Below are 13,810 nucleotides of genomic sequence, written 5' to 3'. Positions count from 1 at the left end.
TTTTTTTTTTTTTTTTTGGATTTTCAAACAGGGTTTCTCTGAATAGCCCTGGCTGTCCTGTCCTGGAACTCACTCTGTAGACCAGGCTCGCCTTGAACTCAGAAATCCGCCTGCCCCTGCCTCCCAAGTGCTGGGATTAAAGGCCCAGCTCAGGCCCACATTCTTGATCCTCCCCCACACCCCCTCTCTCTCTGCCTGGAACCCCCTGACTGAGATCAGAGGTCCTGAGCTATGTTCTTCTCCTGCCTAGCTATTGGCTGGTCAGCACTTTATTAGGTAATCAGAGGTGATGGAAAACAATCTTTAGGCATCATTGACACAGGAGATACTCCAATAATCATGGCAATGCCAGCGTCTGAACGGCAACCACATCTGGGCACAGAAGTCAGCATCTGAACACACACAGTGCACAACATCATCCCCCAACACTATTGTGCTAGAAGAGCCTCTTGCCTGGCTGGCCAGTATTCCACTAAGGGTTCGTGTCTGAGTCACACTGTTTGTGACAATTCTTACCCAGCAGTCTGGATAGCACCTTCTAGCACTATGACAGCCAGACAGCCAGGAAGAAACTTCTAGACTAGTAGCAGCTTGAAGCATATACACATCTTCAGCAACAGAGCCTTTCATCTGGTTCTGGGAGGGGTGGGGGGCAACCAACAGTAACGGCAATTTCCATAGTCAGAGAAGACTTTGGTATTACGCCCAAACTGGCCCGTTCAGAAAGTTGTTTATTCACCCCTCCCCTACTTCGTCATTTGACTTGGTGCTATGGAACTTCAGTATGGGTACATCTATTTGGGTTCAGTTCATTAGGCATCCCACAGTAGCTCTGTCCAAGCCAATGGTTTCCTAGGCATCCCATTTCATATTAACACACTTCAGAAACAACTTCAGCAGGACTGGAGGATCACCAAGTCTAGAGGCTGTCCACAATAAGGAGAGCTGACAGATAAGTATTCAATGAGCATAAGCCACACTACGCCTCTGCGGAGCATGATATACTGGCAGCTGTTTCATGTCTACCTTCCAAATTCCATGTGCTAGGCCCCGGTGGTGCACACCGGCCTGGGATTATGCAGGGAACTGAGTTCTGCGACGAGTTCCAGTTTCACTAAACTGCTGCCATCCTAAAGCGCATACCTGGGAAGATGAGGTCCAATGTGTGACTAGGATCATTACTTCTATCTAAAAATGGCAGAAAGTAGGTTAGAGAAGCACTTGGGGCTCTTCCAGAGGACCCAAATTCAGTCTCTGGGACCCACATTTGGTGGCTCACAACTTCCTGCCAGAAAACCCAGCTTCAGGAGATCCAAAGAGCTCTTTTGACCTCCTTGGGAACTGTACTCATATGGCATACACAGAGGCAGAAACGCACACACACACAGAGGTAAATAGATATATTTTAATGCTGAAGAGAAAAGGGGGTAAAAGTCCTGCCCAAGGAATTTCCTCTTTCTTGTTTACTTCACGCTTCATTTTGGAGGAAAGATCTGCATGGCTGACCCTGACAGTTACTTCTTCAGAAGCACCCAGATCCTCTGCTCTGGACTTTTCCCCAAAGGACTGTCTTTTATCACAGTTCAGAATGCAGGAACAAAGGATCCCTGACAGTTTAGATTTTGGGAGGGACAGCTAATTTTTAAGGGTCTGAAATGTGTGAGTATGTCTTCATCCTACACTCTTAAATCCTGGGCAGTCATAACCAGCATAAGTCTCTATGATGGTACCTGCCCGAGTTCTTTTTATTTCAGTACTCCCAAGGTTGGCGGGTGTGGACTTTGTCTCCATGGTTACCGAGCTTCTTCCCTTGGCTACAGCACCTGGACTCACCCTCATCTCCATCCCGAGCTTCTGATTGATTCATCCTGGGGAGGCCTGTTTCCCAGTGATGATGATGACGATGATGATGACGACGATGACGATGACGATGACAACAATGACGATGATGATTGTTTCAGGCCACATTAGAGAGTAAGTAGTCTCTGAGTCAGGAGCACAGGCTTCCAGGACAGGCTTCATAGGTTGGACTTCCGGTTCACCATCTGTTTGCAGTGTGACCTTGGACAATGCCTCGGAGCTTTACATAGAAAACGAAGAGATGTAAAAATAGCAACAACTTGAGGGGATAATAGTGAAGATTAAGTAAGTTCTGATATAAAAGTATAGATGAATCTATAAATACCCTGTTCATAAGATTACACATAAAATACAGATTTAACAAAGAGTGAGTGTACTCAACAAAGCTTTGCTATTCTTTTAATTCTGAATATGATTTGTGGCTCATTTATTGTGTAGTGAGTGTATATTGGAAACTATTCTAGGCCTCCAGATCTTTTGCATTTTTAAGGCCTAGAAGACATGCTTAATTTCTCAATAATTAGTTGGTTTTCATGTGTCTTCATTTTGGACTCTTCGAATTCTAGGGCAGTACCAAAAGAATGCGTCCGGAAAAAAGATTATGATAGAAATTCAGCAAATGTCATCTCTCTGTGTGTACTTATATATACATGTGTATATATTTGTTTATTTATATATAAACACACGTATATAAACATTTGGAGCTTTACGGAGAAGCTTAAGTTTAATTTTCTAGTTGTCCACGGGGTGGCAGCACTGCTTTGTAATTTTGCTGAAGAGTATTGTCCACTCTGGCCATTGCCACAGACCGGCTGGCTTGTTTGGATTTTGAACGTGGCTTCGTAGATCTCAGATTATTTCACACCCTTATTTAGACTCAAGTTCATCAACAACGTAGACAAAGAGCACCTTCGCACTGAATGATACTGTTGTCTCTTCGTGGCATGGAACACAATTTCAGTTTGCCCCAAAGGATCTCTCTCAGCCGTGGTTCTCAGCAGTGACGCTTGTGTGCAGGGAACGCAGTGAAACAGGTCTTCCCAGAGGTCATCGGACCTGACAGTCCAGGTTCGATATCAGGAGTGTCATCTTAGGAAACCAGCTCCTCACTTCCCTGCCCTGAGGACCCACCCTCAGCAGGGAAGAAGAGGAGAGAGTGTGTCAGACCAACCTGGCGATCTCTGCTCTCCTGAGTCCCTTGTTTACCCAGGAAGAAAAAGGAAAAACAGAACATGCAGTGTTAAAAGATAACAGGGGACTGGAGAGATGGCCCAGTGGCTCGTTTGCTTTCTGCTCTTGCAGAGGACAGTGTTCAGTTCCAAGCACCCACAAAAGGCCTCACAACTGTCTGTGACTACAGTTCCAAGGGATCCCAGTCCCTTTTCTGACCTCCATGGGCTTCTACAGGCAGATGGTGCTCAGAAATTCAAGCAGGCTCATATACACATACATAAAAAAATAAGTTAATCTTTAATAAAAACCTAACTAGAACAATATCAGTTTTTACATCATGACGACGTCACTGAAACTCTATGCCCCAGCAGGTTTTTCCGGGTCTAGCTGCCTACTTTCTTACACCTTCAGGATTATTTGGTTGGAACCTGTCCCTGTAGAAAATCTTTTGTTTTATTGAAGTCCAAGGGGATTTGCTCTGGGGAAACTTTTGGAGACAGAGTTATGGCGCCCTCTGGTGACGCCTCGTAGGCATAACCATCCTGGTTTCCGTCTCTCCCACCAAACAATCCAGGTTTTGCTTTTTGAATCCTCGGTAAACCCACTTTAAGATTGTTAATTTTCACTTAATTTTGGGATCCCCAAAGTAGATGTTATGAGACTGTTTATCAGAAATGTGTAATCAAAGCAGAATTGAAGAGGAAGAACCAATAACTGAGTTAAAAATGTCAATGGGTTGGGTGTCCAGAGAACTGGTACTTACGACCCCCAAGCCCCCTTCCCCATCTTTTTCTGGAAGATAGTATAAGTGACTTCCTCCCCAGTTGCACAGACCATGTCCGTTGAGGATTCTACCTCCACCAAAATTTTTGGCAGTGTCTCGTTAGAGGGTGGTGCCAGGTCCTGCTCTTTATGCCAGGAAGTGTCACTGGTAGGTAACACACACTTTGCACAGCGGCCAGGGAGCCAGTGCCTCGACCTCGGTGGTACCCACAGCTGTACTCCTCATTTGCAGTCTTAAACATGCTGAGTTACAATCTTTAAAGTCGAGATAAGGGTCATGTGTTTTGGAGAAATCCTTAAGTGATTGCCTGGCAAGCCACGCTGTGGGCATCACAAACTTGTGGATTTGGAATGTGGATTCCAAAGGCCAGGCTGCACGCTTTTCTTTTTTGGTTCTAGGGATGCAATTCAGTCTTTGGCTGTGCTCGGAAGTGCTATACCATCATAATACATTCCTAGACCCAGTGTCTTTTTTTCTTCTGCCACGAACACACTCTCTATCAACCGCACTCTACCTTTGTCTGTCTCAGCAGTATTCTGGGTGCACAAGTGGGAGCTTCCTTGTTTTCCCTCTGAAAAATGCTTCCCAATTCTCCCAGTCCTGAATGGCAAGTTCAGTGGTTGTAGCCAAACGCTTTGGTAAGCAATGTTATATTTTTAAAGAAGCAGTTCAGCTGGGCATGGGGCTGCACGCCTTAGTTCCAGCACCAGGGAGGCAAAAGCAAGCCAAGCTCTGTGAGTTGAAGACCCAGCCTTGGCCCCAATCCCTCAAAGTACCTTTCATTGCCTTACCCTAACATCGACCCCTCATAGACTTTGTAGGACCAGCTTGAGCTGCTAGACCTGACTGGAGCCAAAAAGGAGCCGAGCTCCACTCCTGCTTGCATTACCTACCACTCAGGCTGGTTCAACAGGCTCTGACTGACACATTGACAATCGCCTCTCCATCAGGCACACCTGACGGCTGAAAGAATAATCTCTACCCTACAGAGAAGAAATGTAGAACAGCGTACTTGGGAGGTTAGCTATCTTTCTCTAACATTGTCTTTTTTTTTTTTTGCCAGCATTGACACCTTTTTCACCCCTTTGATGGATTGTTATTCATATTTTCAAACAACCCAGAGACTTGCTAGCAAAACACTTAGCTTTTGATCAGTTTTTTTTTTTCTTCTGGGAACTGAGGCCTGACCAAAAAAATCTTACTATATTTGCTCTCGAGTAATCTGGAGAGACACTTTTGTCTGCTTTAGGGCTTTGCAAACCCAATTTACATAATCACCCAGAGCCTTTCTACTTCATAAAGATCACAAACCAAGATGGAGCTCAGCAAAACCACTAAAGCCTCGCACCAGTCCTGCGGTCTCTGAGGTCCCACTTCACTCTCCTGCACAGTATTATCAGACCCAGTGAACGGACCATCAAAGAACGTGACTTTGCTAAACAAGGATTTTTTTTGTTTTGTTTTGTTTTGTTTTTTGTTTTTCGAGACAGGGTTTCTCTGTATAGCCCTGGCTGTCCTGGAACTCACTCCGTAGACCAGGCTGGCCTTGAACTCAAATTCACCTGCCTTTGCCTCCCAAGTGCTGGGCACCACCACTTCCTGGCCTAAACAATGATTCTTTTAGCATCAAAGAATACTTCCTTTAATATGCCCATATCCGTAGTTAGGCTTGTCTACCCCACATTTCCTGCCAGTCTCTGATATTCATGAAAATACCCAGTGGATAACCAAGTGGCCTGCATGAGCCAGTTCATCAGGGACTTTGCTTGACCTTATACAGCTTTTGTCTCCAGGGGCCTCGGCTTCCATGGGAGTCACACCAGTTCCACTCACTCCCATTCCCTGTGTCCTCAAAAGCTGGGCTGTAAGAGCTTTTACTACTTATTAGAAGCCTTTTCTAATGCAAGCGGTTTATATGCAAAGTAGTCCCTGTTCATCACAGCTTTTTGTACTAAGCCATTATTAAGGTACCCATGTGAAAGCTGCTTATGGATGTTTCCTTTCATTAGAATTAAAGGTCAGACCAGACCTTCACTTCTACCTCACTCTCTCCAACCTCAATGTCTGACTCTTCCCGTGGCTCCTAAAGATCTTGGAACCCAGAAAGGGCTAATGAGCACAGATCTAATTTTTGCTTTCTCCTGCATCCCACCAACTCTAAGAAGGCATCACCTCTATCTCATCGCCCTTTGTCTTTTCTTGCCCAGTAGAAATCTAATTCAGAAGACATCACGTGTGTGCCCCTTGTCATCGTAATTCCTTCCTTCTATGGGTGAGTTCTCTCTGGACAGATGCTGGGCATTCAGTGACAGGTCCTATCATGAAAGTGCCACTATAGCCAAAGCTCACCCCGTAGTTGGGTCTTTTGGAAATTGTAACATATTTTTGAGTCAACATTTTGAGTCAACCTCATGAGACAGACTTCATTCATCAAAAAGGTATGCCATCTTACACTACATAGATGAAGGTGACCACAGTAACATTTCCCTTTAATGATGTTTCACTCTCAGACGAATCGGTCAAGCAGCATTACTTATCTGTAGCAAGAGAGCATCCTGTACTACACAGGGAAAGGTAGTCATATTGATAGTGCTGCAGCATACATGCCGCCTTCAGGCTCATCAGCCTCCACTGTGTATCTTATCCCTCACTGCAGAGGCCATACGGTGGCTTCTCTTCAGTTTTTATCTTAGTTCCTGTTTGTTTGTCCATAGCGTTTGTAAGACTTTTCCTAGGGAAGTGCAAGCATCTCTTCACACCAGAAGGAGCATCAAAGATATGCAGAAGAAAGGATGCAGCCGAAGTCTAGTGTAGCAAACCGATGAGTTTATTGGGGTTATTTATGGGAGCATGGGCCAGGGGTGCTGCAAAAGCAGCTGAAAATCCTACCCTATCTTAGGGGTACTCACAAATGAGGCATCCTTGGCGCTCCCTGCCCGGCTTACAGTTAGCTCCACCAGACTCTCCTCCTCTAGGAACAGTAAGCACACGCAGAACCTCAGGAAGGGACCTCGTGAGCCTTTTACCTTCCCAAGCACCTTATAGATGAGTTTGCTGGGCCTCAACAGCTTCCTGGCATCAAGCGTCTTTCTCCTTCCAGGAGAGAGATTTCCATTTGCGGGAAATGGCTACACTACACAACAGTAGCTATGAGAGAAAGGGTTAGAAGGTTCCAGGGTATCCACCAGAGAATGACAATACTTACAATAGAACATATTGGTTATGATGAGATTTAAAGCAGTACTATCCAGAACCTCTTACAATATGCTAGGCATGGGTTTCCCTGCTTGTGACCCTAGCACTCAGGAGGCTAAGGCAGAAGGATTTCAAGCTTAAGGACCAGATCTACAGTGAGACTCTGTGTCAAAAAAACAAAAAGAGGAGGGTAGAGAGAGGGAAGGAAAAAGCAGAAGAGGAGGGGAAGGGGAAAGAAAAGGTGAGAAGAGGGGAGAAAAGAAAGAAAAACTTCTTGCAGTGACGGGCTGGCTTCACACCTGCTCTGTTCCTAGGTGGATGTGTTTAGTGTTCGCTTGAAATGTGTTTGATGAAACTGAGAAAATTATTTTTTATTATATTCAACTTTTGTTCATTTGAGTTAAAACAGATCCCACCGTTATTGAATTACATAGGATCTAGAGCAGCCAAGAGTGACTGATCATGAAGGAGCTGCTACTCGGTATTGGAATTGATGACCTCACCTGCCCAGGTCCCTCTACCTCTGCTCTACTTGTCTTGACTCTGCACCAGGGGAAGGAACCCACCCCACCTCTCCCACCTCTCCAACCAAGGACATGAAGCATCTCCTTCAAAGGTCCTCCCTAGGAGAAGAAGCTGTTCTGACGGTGGGAACCTGAGAGTGTTGTGATCATAAAAAGAGAAAGAGCTATAAGAATATGTTCTGGTGAGGTGTGGCTCTGCCAGCCCATGCTGAGGCATCCCTTCCCCGAGGGACCAGACACATAGAATAGAGTTTATGTAGGGAACGGGGAGGAGAGTTAAGAGGGTAGCAGAGGTAGGAAAAGGCAGAGAGGAGAGAGGAGAGAAGTAGGGGCCGGCCATGACCACGTGGAGGGGGGAAGGGAATGGGGAGAAAGGGGGAGCAAGGGGCAAAGAGGCAAGGGAAAGAAGCAGGAGTAAGAGAGAGAGGGGAGAAGCCAAGCAGCCCCTTTTATAGGGCCAGGCCTACGTTGCCAGGTAACTGTGGGGAGGAGCATACCTGGCTGAAGCCAGGTATCTGTGGGGGTGAAGTTTATATAGAATGCTAACAGAGAGAATGCTGCTGCCCACACTCTCTTCTTCCTTTCTTTGGGAATTTGAGAACGGAGAAGGGGAAGATCAAAGGGAAAAATGCTTCCTCCAGAGGCACGAGAGTCCCTGTGAGAAACAGAAGAGGAGGGACCTCTGAGGGGAACACGATATTACTTACTTGAGAGCAGTTTCGCAGTAGGTGAACAGAGTCCTGTCCCTGCTAGGAACTAAGGTTCATTGTCTTCCTCCATTGTTCTTAGAACTTCCTATTCTGTATTGGAGTTGGGAGACCTTTCCAGAACATGGACTTGTTTCATACGCGAATTGATTCTCAGAATGATTTCTAAAGGAGTAAAATGGCTAGAAATAGAGTGTCTGAAGGTTACGGTTGCCAACGGCACCTTCCCTCTGGGTAAGACACACTTCTGTATTTCATACACCCATCGTCTCAGGCCTCGGACATTCCTTCCCCAGTCGGGTAGAGATAGACATGGGGTCGTTTTCCCAGATATGAGGATGAAAGTAGTGTATTAAAAGAAAAATAAATTTAACAATAAGGTTTAAAGAGAGAAGGAGAGAGGGAGACAGTCAGGGAGAGAGGAGGGGGGACTACTACGAATACTACAATGGCCATCAAGGAGGTCAGGCCCTTGTGCTGCAGAAGTAAATCAGCTGAGATATTAAGAAAGCAGATTTCTGCACTGGGTAAGAAGACCAAGGTCTAGAGTTCAAGGGAGGGGGGCTGGGGGCCAGGGGAGACGTGTGTCTAGCTGAAGCATGAATTCAGTCTGGTATATTGTAAGTGACCTTGGAGAGGTCACCTACATATCACAAGCCTCAGTCGCCTCCTCTGTACAGTGTGGTTCATCATACCAACTTGCAATCCACCTGTGAGTGACCATACACACTGTCTTAATTATCAGGAGAACTTTATAGAGACAAGTGAAGCATCTATCACTCTTGAGGCTGCTTTTACATGAATGTTACAAAAGCCAAGGCTGGAGTTCACCAAGTGAACCTGTCACTGTTTCTACCTTCCACTCCTCCCCTTAGCATTTCATCAGAAGACTGACAGCTCAAGAGAAAAATAACTGCAGAAAACAGTTGAAAGTTCCAAATGGCTGTAACTATGAAGACTAAAATGTGCCCAATGCTTTGAAAGCAGCTTATTAATTTTAGAGGTACATTAAAACATTTTGGTTTGAATTAACTTATTTTTGTTGAGTTGCAACGATCTATCCGAATGTAAAACCTAAGAACCATTCTTCCCAATGATTTCCAGGGAGCAGGACTCACTTCCCACGAGGGCAGAAAAGCTGCCTCCTAAAATTACACTTGCTCTGACTTGTCAAGGTGTCCCTCTGTGTTGTTCTTTTGTCAACTAATGAGCCCAGCTACCTGCACCTCTAATCCAATAATCCAAGTTGAGAGTACCTCTCAACGTGTGGGAGGGAAGCTACATAGATCCAGGGATGCAGACCTCCTAAATCTAAAGATTGTGTGTTCCATAGAAACAAAAATCAAATGGACAGACTTGATGAATAAAGGCCCTCCTTATACCTATAGAACCCAGTGGCCAGAATGAGCTCTAAACTTTTGAAAATGTACACTTTATATTAATGCAGAGAGAAACTTAGACTTTAAAAAAAATAAGACTGGGCTTTATGTATTAACTAATAAGTGGATATTAGCCAAGAAAGTAGAGAATATCTAGGATACAATCCATAAAACTCAAGAAGGCTAACAAGCTGAAGGGCACAAGTGAGGATGCCTCAGTCCCACTTGGGAGAGAGAAGAAAGCAATCAGGAAGGATAGAGGGAGGGAGGGGCCTGGGTGGGAGAGGGGAAGGAAAAAGGGGAACATGATTAGGCATTGGGGAGGAGGAACAGGAGAGAAGCCCTGAGGGCCTGCAGAATGAATGGAAATATGCAACCTCAGGGAGTGAGAGGTAGGGGGGCGGCCCTCTAGAATATACCAGAGACCTGGGAGATAAGAGACTCTTAGGACTCAAAGGGAGGGACCATAGATGAAATGCCCAACTGTGGAACTTGTGGAGAGAGAACTTGTACAGTCCACCTCCAGTAGAAAGACAGGGCCTCACGTAGAGGGATGGGGTTGCCACGCCACAGTCAAAAACTCTAACCCAGATTCGTTCCTGTTTAAAAGAACTGCAGGGACAACTATGGAGAAGAGACTGAGGGAAAGAAGGTCCAGTGACCAGCCGAACTTGGGATCCATCTCAAGGGGAGGCTCCAAGTATTCCAATGACACTATTACTGATACTATGGTGTGCTTATAGACAGGATCCTAGCATGGCTGTCCTCTGAGAGGCCCAACAAGCAGGTGACTGAGACAGACACAGATATTTACACCCAACCAGTGGATTGAAATCAGGGCCCACTATGGTTGAATTAGCGAACAACTGGAGGCAACCCCATAGGAAGACCAGCAGTCTCAACTAACCCAGACCTTTGAGATCTCTCAGACACTGAGCCACCAACCAAGTAGCATACACTAGCTGGTCCAAGGACCCTGACACATACACAGCAGAGGACTGTCTGGTCTGGCCTCAGTGAGAGAAGATGCTCCTAAACCTCAAGAGACTTGAGGCCCCAGGGAGTGGGGAGGCCTGGTGAGGTGAGGTGGGGTAGAAGATGGGGGAGGTAGAGGGTGGAGCCATTCTCTTGGAGACGGGGTGGAGGTGGGGTGAGGAGAAATGGGATGAGGAACTGCAGGAGTGCTGACCGGGAGGGGGATAATGACTTGAATGTAAAAATTAAAAGTAATATGGGGCTGGAAAGATGACTCAGCAGTTAAGAGCACTGACTGCTCTCCCTTGGGTCCTGAGTTCAAATCCCAGCAACTACATTGTGGCTCACAATCACCTGTAATGCGATCTGACACCCTCTTCTGGTGTCAGACAGACAACTACGGCATACTTACAAATAATAATAAATAAATCTTTGAAAAAAAGTAATAAAAAAGTAAGACTGGGTTTTAAACTCTGAGTAAGGCTGTAGGAGAGCAAAGTCAAAATGACTGAGGAAGGCAGAGCTCTTAAAAGACTCTTAGTGCTCCGAGGCCCAGAGCAGAAACCAGCAAGCTTATAACATGATGTGTACTTATGGCTGGGAACTCACAGAGATCTACCTACCTCTGCCTCCTGAGTAACAGAACTCAGTGTAAGAGCCACCACATTTAGCTATAACTGAAAATTGTTCTTGTGATCTTTACAGTGAGGGTTTTAGAAAAGAACTTTCGGTAAGGGATATGAACATGGGTAGCCACTATAGAACTCTACGTGGAGATTTCCCAAAAGTCTATGGATAAGGCTACCATACAGGCTGGCCATTTCAGTCCTGGTCATCTACCCAAAGAACTTCCATAGGGCTGATTCTGGTGCTAAGGTTCTGTTTCCCAGTTGGGGCTGGCTTATAGGTTCAGAGGTTCAGTCCACTATTATGAAGGCAGGAACACCACAGTGTCTAGGCAGGTATGGTGCAGGCAGCGCCGAGAGTTTTGTATTTTTAATCTGAAGGCTGCTAGCAGAATACTGATTTCCAGGCAGCTAAGGCGATGGTCTTAAGCCCACACCCACAGTGACACACTTATTCCAACAAGATCACACTTCCAATAGTGCCACTTCCTGGGCCAAGCACATTCAAACCATGACAAGAAGAAAGGGCACTGACAGTCTTACTCAGCTGTGCTACCAACAAACATAGAACCTGCTGGGCAAGATGTGCAAACTTGGGTAATAGTTGCCTGCTTGTTACAGTGGTAATCAACTGCTCTCTGGTTGGATTTGAGGCCAATTCCAAAGGAGGAATTCCATAACTGGTACTTTAAACTCACCAGTGGTGGCCATGGTGGGAGACATAATTCTGTTGTTTAGCGAAATGAACTAGCATCAGGCTACTTTCTAAATATCTTGTGTTTATACCCACTGTGTTGCTTTTTTTTTTTTTTCCTTGCTGTAATTAAACACCATGTCCAAGGCAACTTTTAGTAGAAATAGTTAGTTTGGTTTTACATTCCAGAAGGATAAGAGTCTTTCATGGCAGGGAAGTCTGGCACCAGCATGGCACCTGGAGCAGGACGCTGAGCCCTCACATCCTTTCCGTAAACACAAAACAGAAAGAGCAAACTTGACTAGAGTCAGGCCTCTCTCAGAGCCTGTCCCAGGCTGTACTTCCTCCAGCAAGGCCACACCTCCTAAGCTTCTTCCCCACCCCCACCCCAACCCCCACCCCATCAGCTAGGGACCAAAGTATTCAAATTCATGAGCCTGATGGGTTGAGAACATTTTCGTTCAAACCACAGCACCGGTAGACACTCTCAGCCCCTATCAGAGAAACCTCTTTTTGTAACAAATGGTGGTAAAGACAGAGACTCCTGGCTGCTCACAATGTTGAGGATAGGTGAAGGTTGAACGGCCAACGTTTATTACATCCTCTTCAAGTTTCAGGGAACACTGTGGAAAAGATGGTAGAAAAAAATTGTAATAGCCATAAGATAGGAAGAAGAGTTACAAAATGCCATCTTTGGGGCAGTACACAGCTATTCTCCTTCCAAAGTCCCCTACAGGTTACATTAGCAGCCAGGCGACGATGGAAGGTGGACTCAGGGAACCTTACTTCTCACTGATGAAGTGTTTTCTGTGGATACATCCCGGGAAAGGGGAAAATGCCTTCAGCTGTGTAGTCCAGAACCTCCAGAGTTCTACAAATCCAAAGTTGTCGCCCTGTTGCTAGGTGCTTATATCCTGGTATATATCTGTTAATTTAACGGCAGTTCGAGGGTGGCATCTCATCTGCCTTTGGCCATAGAACAAATATCACAAAACTGGGGAGGGAGTTGAAGCCGCAATGAAAAGATGGATGTCACTGGGAACTGGTTTAGGATGGTTACTTCCTAAGTGCCCAGGCCTATCGATGTCATTACTCCCAGCAAGCTTTTCACTTTTGAAAAAAATACCAGTTAAAGTTAGTATGATAGATATTAGCATAAAACAACTGAAAAGCTTATGGTAATTTGAAATTACGTTTGTGTATACTTCACTTTTAACTAACACATTATATTTAGCACTTTTATTTTGATAGAAAATGTAAGCAGTAAGTATACGCTTTTGCTGACCCCCTCTCCCCACAGCCCCTCCTCAGATCTGTACCTTGCATTAATGTACTACACTTGTTAACACTGAGGAGTTGATATTGATACACTGCTATTAATCAAAATCCATAACTTACACTAAGATTCATTGCTTAGCCACGTTGTGGTGGCGCACACCTTTAATGCTAGCACATGGGAGGCAGAGGCAGGCGTATTTCTGAGTTCAAGGCCAACCTGGTCTACAGAGTGAGTTCTAGGACAGCCAGGGCTACATAGAGAAACCCTGTCTCAAAAAAACAGAAAGAAAAAAAAAGATTCATTGCTTACTTATATCATGCATTCTATGGGTTTTGATAGACGTATAAGGACATATATCCGCATCACAGCCACACAGGATGAGTTTACAATGTTAAACCAACTCTCACTCCACTTACCTTGGCTAGCTTTTCTCCTCCCTCTCTGAACCCTAGCAATCACAGATCTTCGATTGTTACCACAGCTTCCCATTGTCCTGAACCTTATATAGCTGGAATCTTACAGACGGAAACATTTTCAAACAGTCTTACTTCATCAAGCAATATGTCTTCTTCTGGCTTAACCCATTCCTTTGATTCTGAATAAATTTCTGTTGA

The 13,810-nt window shown here is 45.2% G+C and overlaps 2 long non-coding RNA genes across 3 annotated transcripts in view; one reads left to right on the top strand and one right to left on the bottom strand.

Moving 5' to 3' along the window:
* Positions 1-12,790, bottom strand: part of LOC116082117 — a 34,244-nt gene extending 21,454 nt beyond the window's left edge. Inside the window, exons 1-2 of the long non-coding RNA XR_004115177.1 lie at positions 12,704-12,790; positions 12,474-12,540 (exon numbers count right to left, since the gene is read on the bottom strand). This is a non-coding gene — a long non-coding RNA (uncharacterized LOC116082117). The remainder of the gene's footprint in view (positions 1-12,473; positions 12,541-12,703) is intronic.
* LOC116082116 lies at positions 1,985-9,272 on the top strand. 2 transcript variants are annotated; one of them, XR_004115175.1, is made up of 5 exons: positions 1,985-2,145; positions 6,028-6,089; positions 7,447-7,659; positions 8,326-8,477; positions 9,119-9,272. It is a non-coding gene; the product is annotated as an uncharacterized LOC116082116 (long non-coding RNA). The 2 variants fall into 2 exon arrangements; XR_004115176.1 differs by having other exon boundaries at positions 6,025-6,089.
* Positions 12,791-13,810: the final 1,020 nt, after the last annotated feature.

Source organism: Mastomys coucha, unplaced genomic scaffold, assembly GCF_008632895.1.
Source record: "Mastomys coucha isolate ucsf_1 unplaced genomic scaffold, UCSF_Mcou_1 pScaffold7, whole genome shotgun sequence".
NCBI lineage: Eukaryota > Metazoa > Chordata > Mammalia > Rodentia > Muridae > Mastomys > Mastomys coucha.
This window is presented reverse-complemented; position numbering and strand designations above follow the sequence as displayed.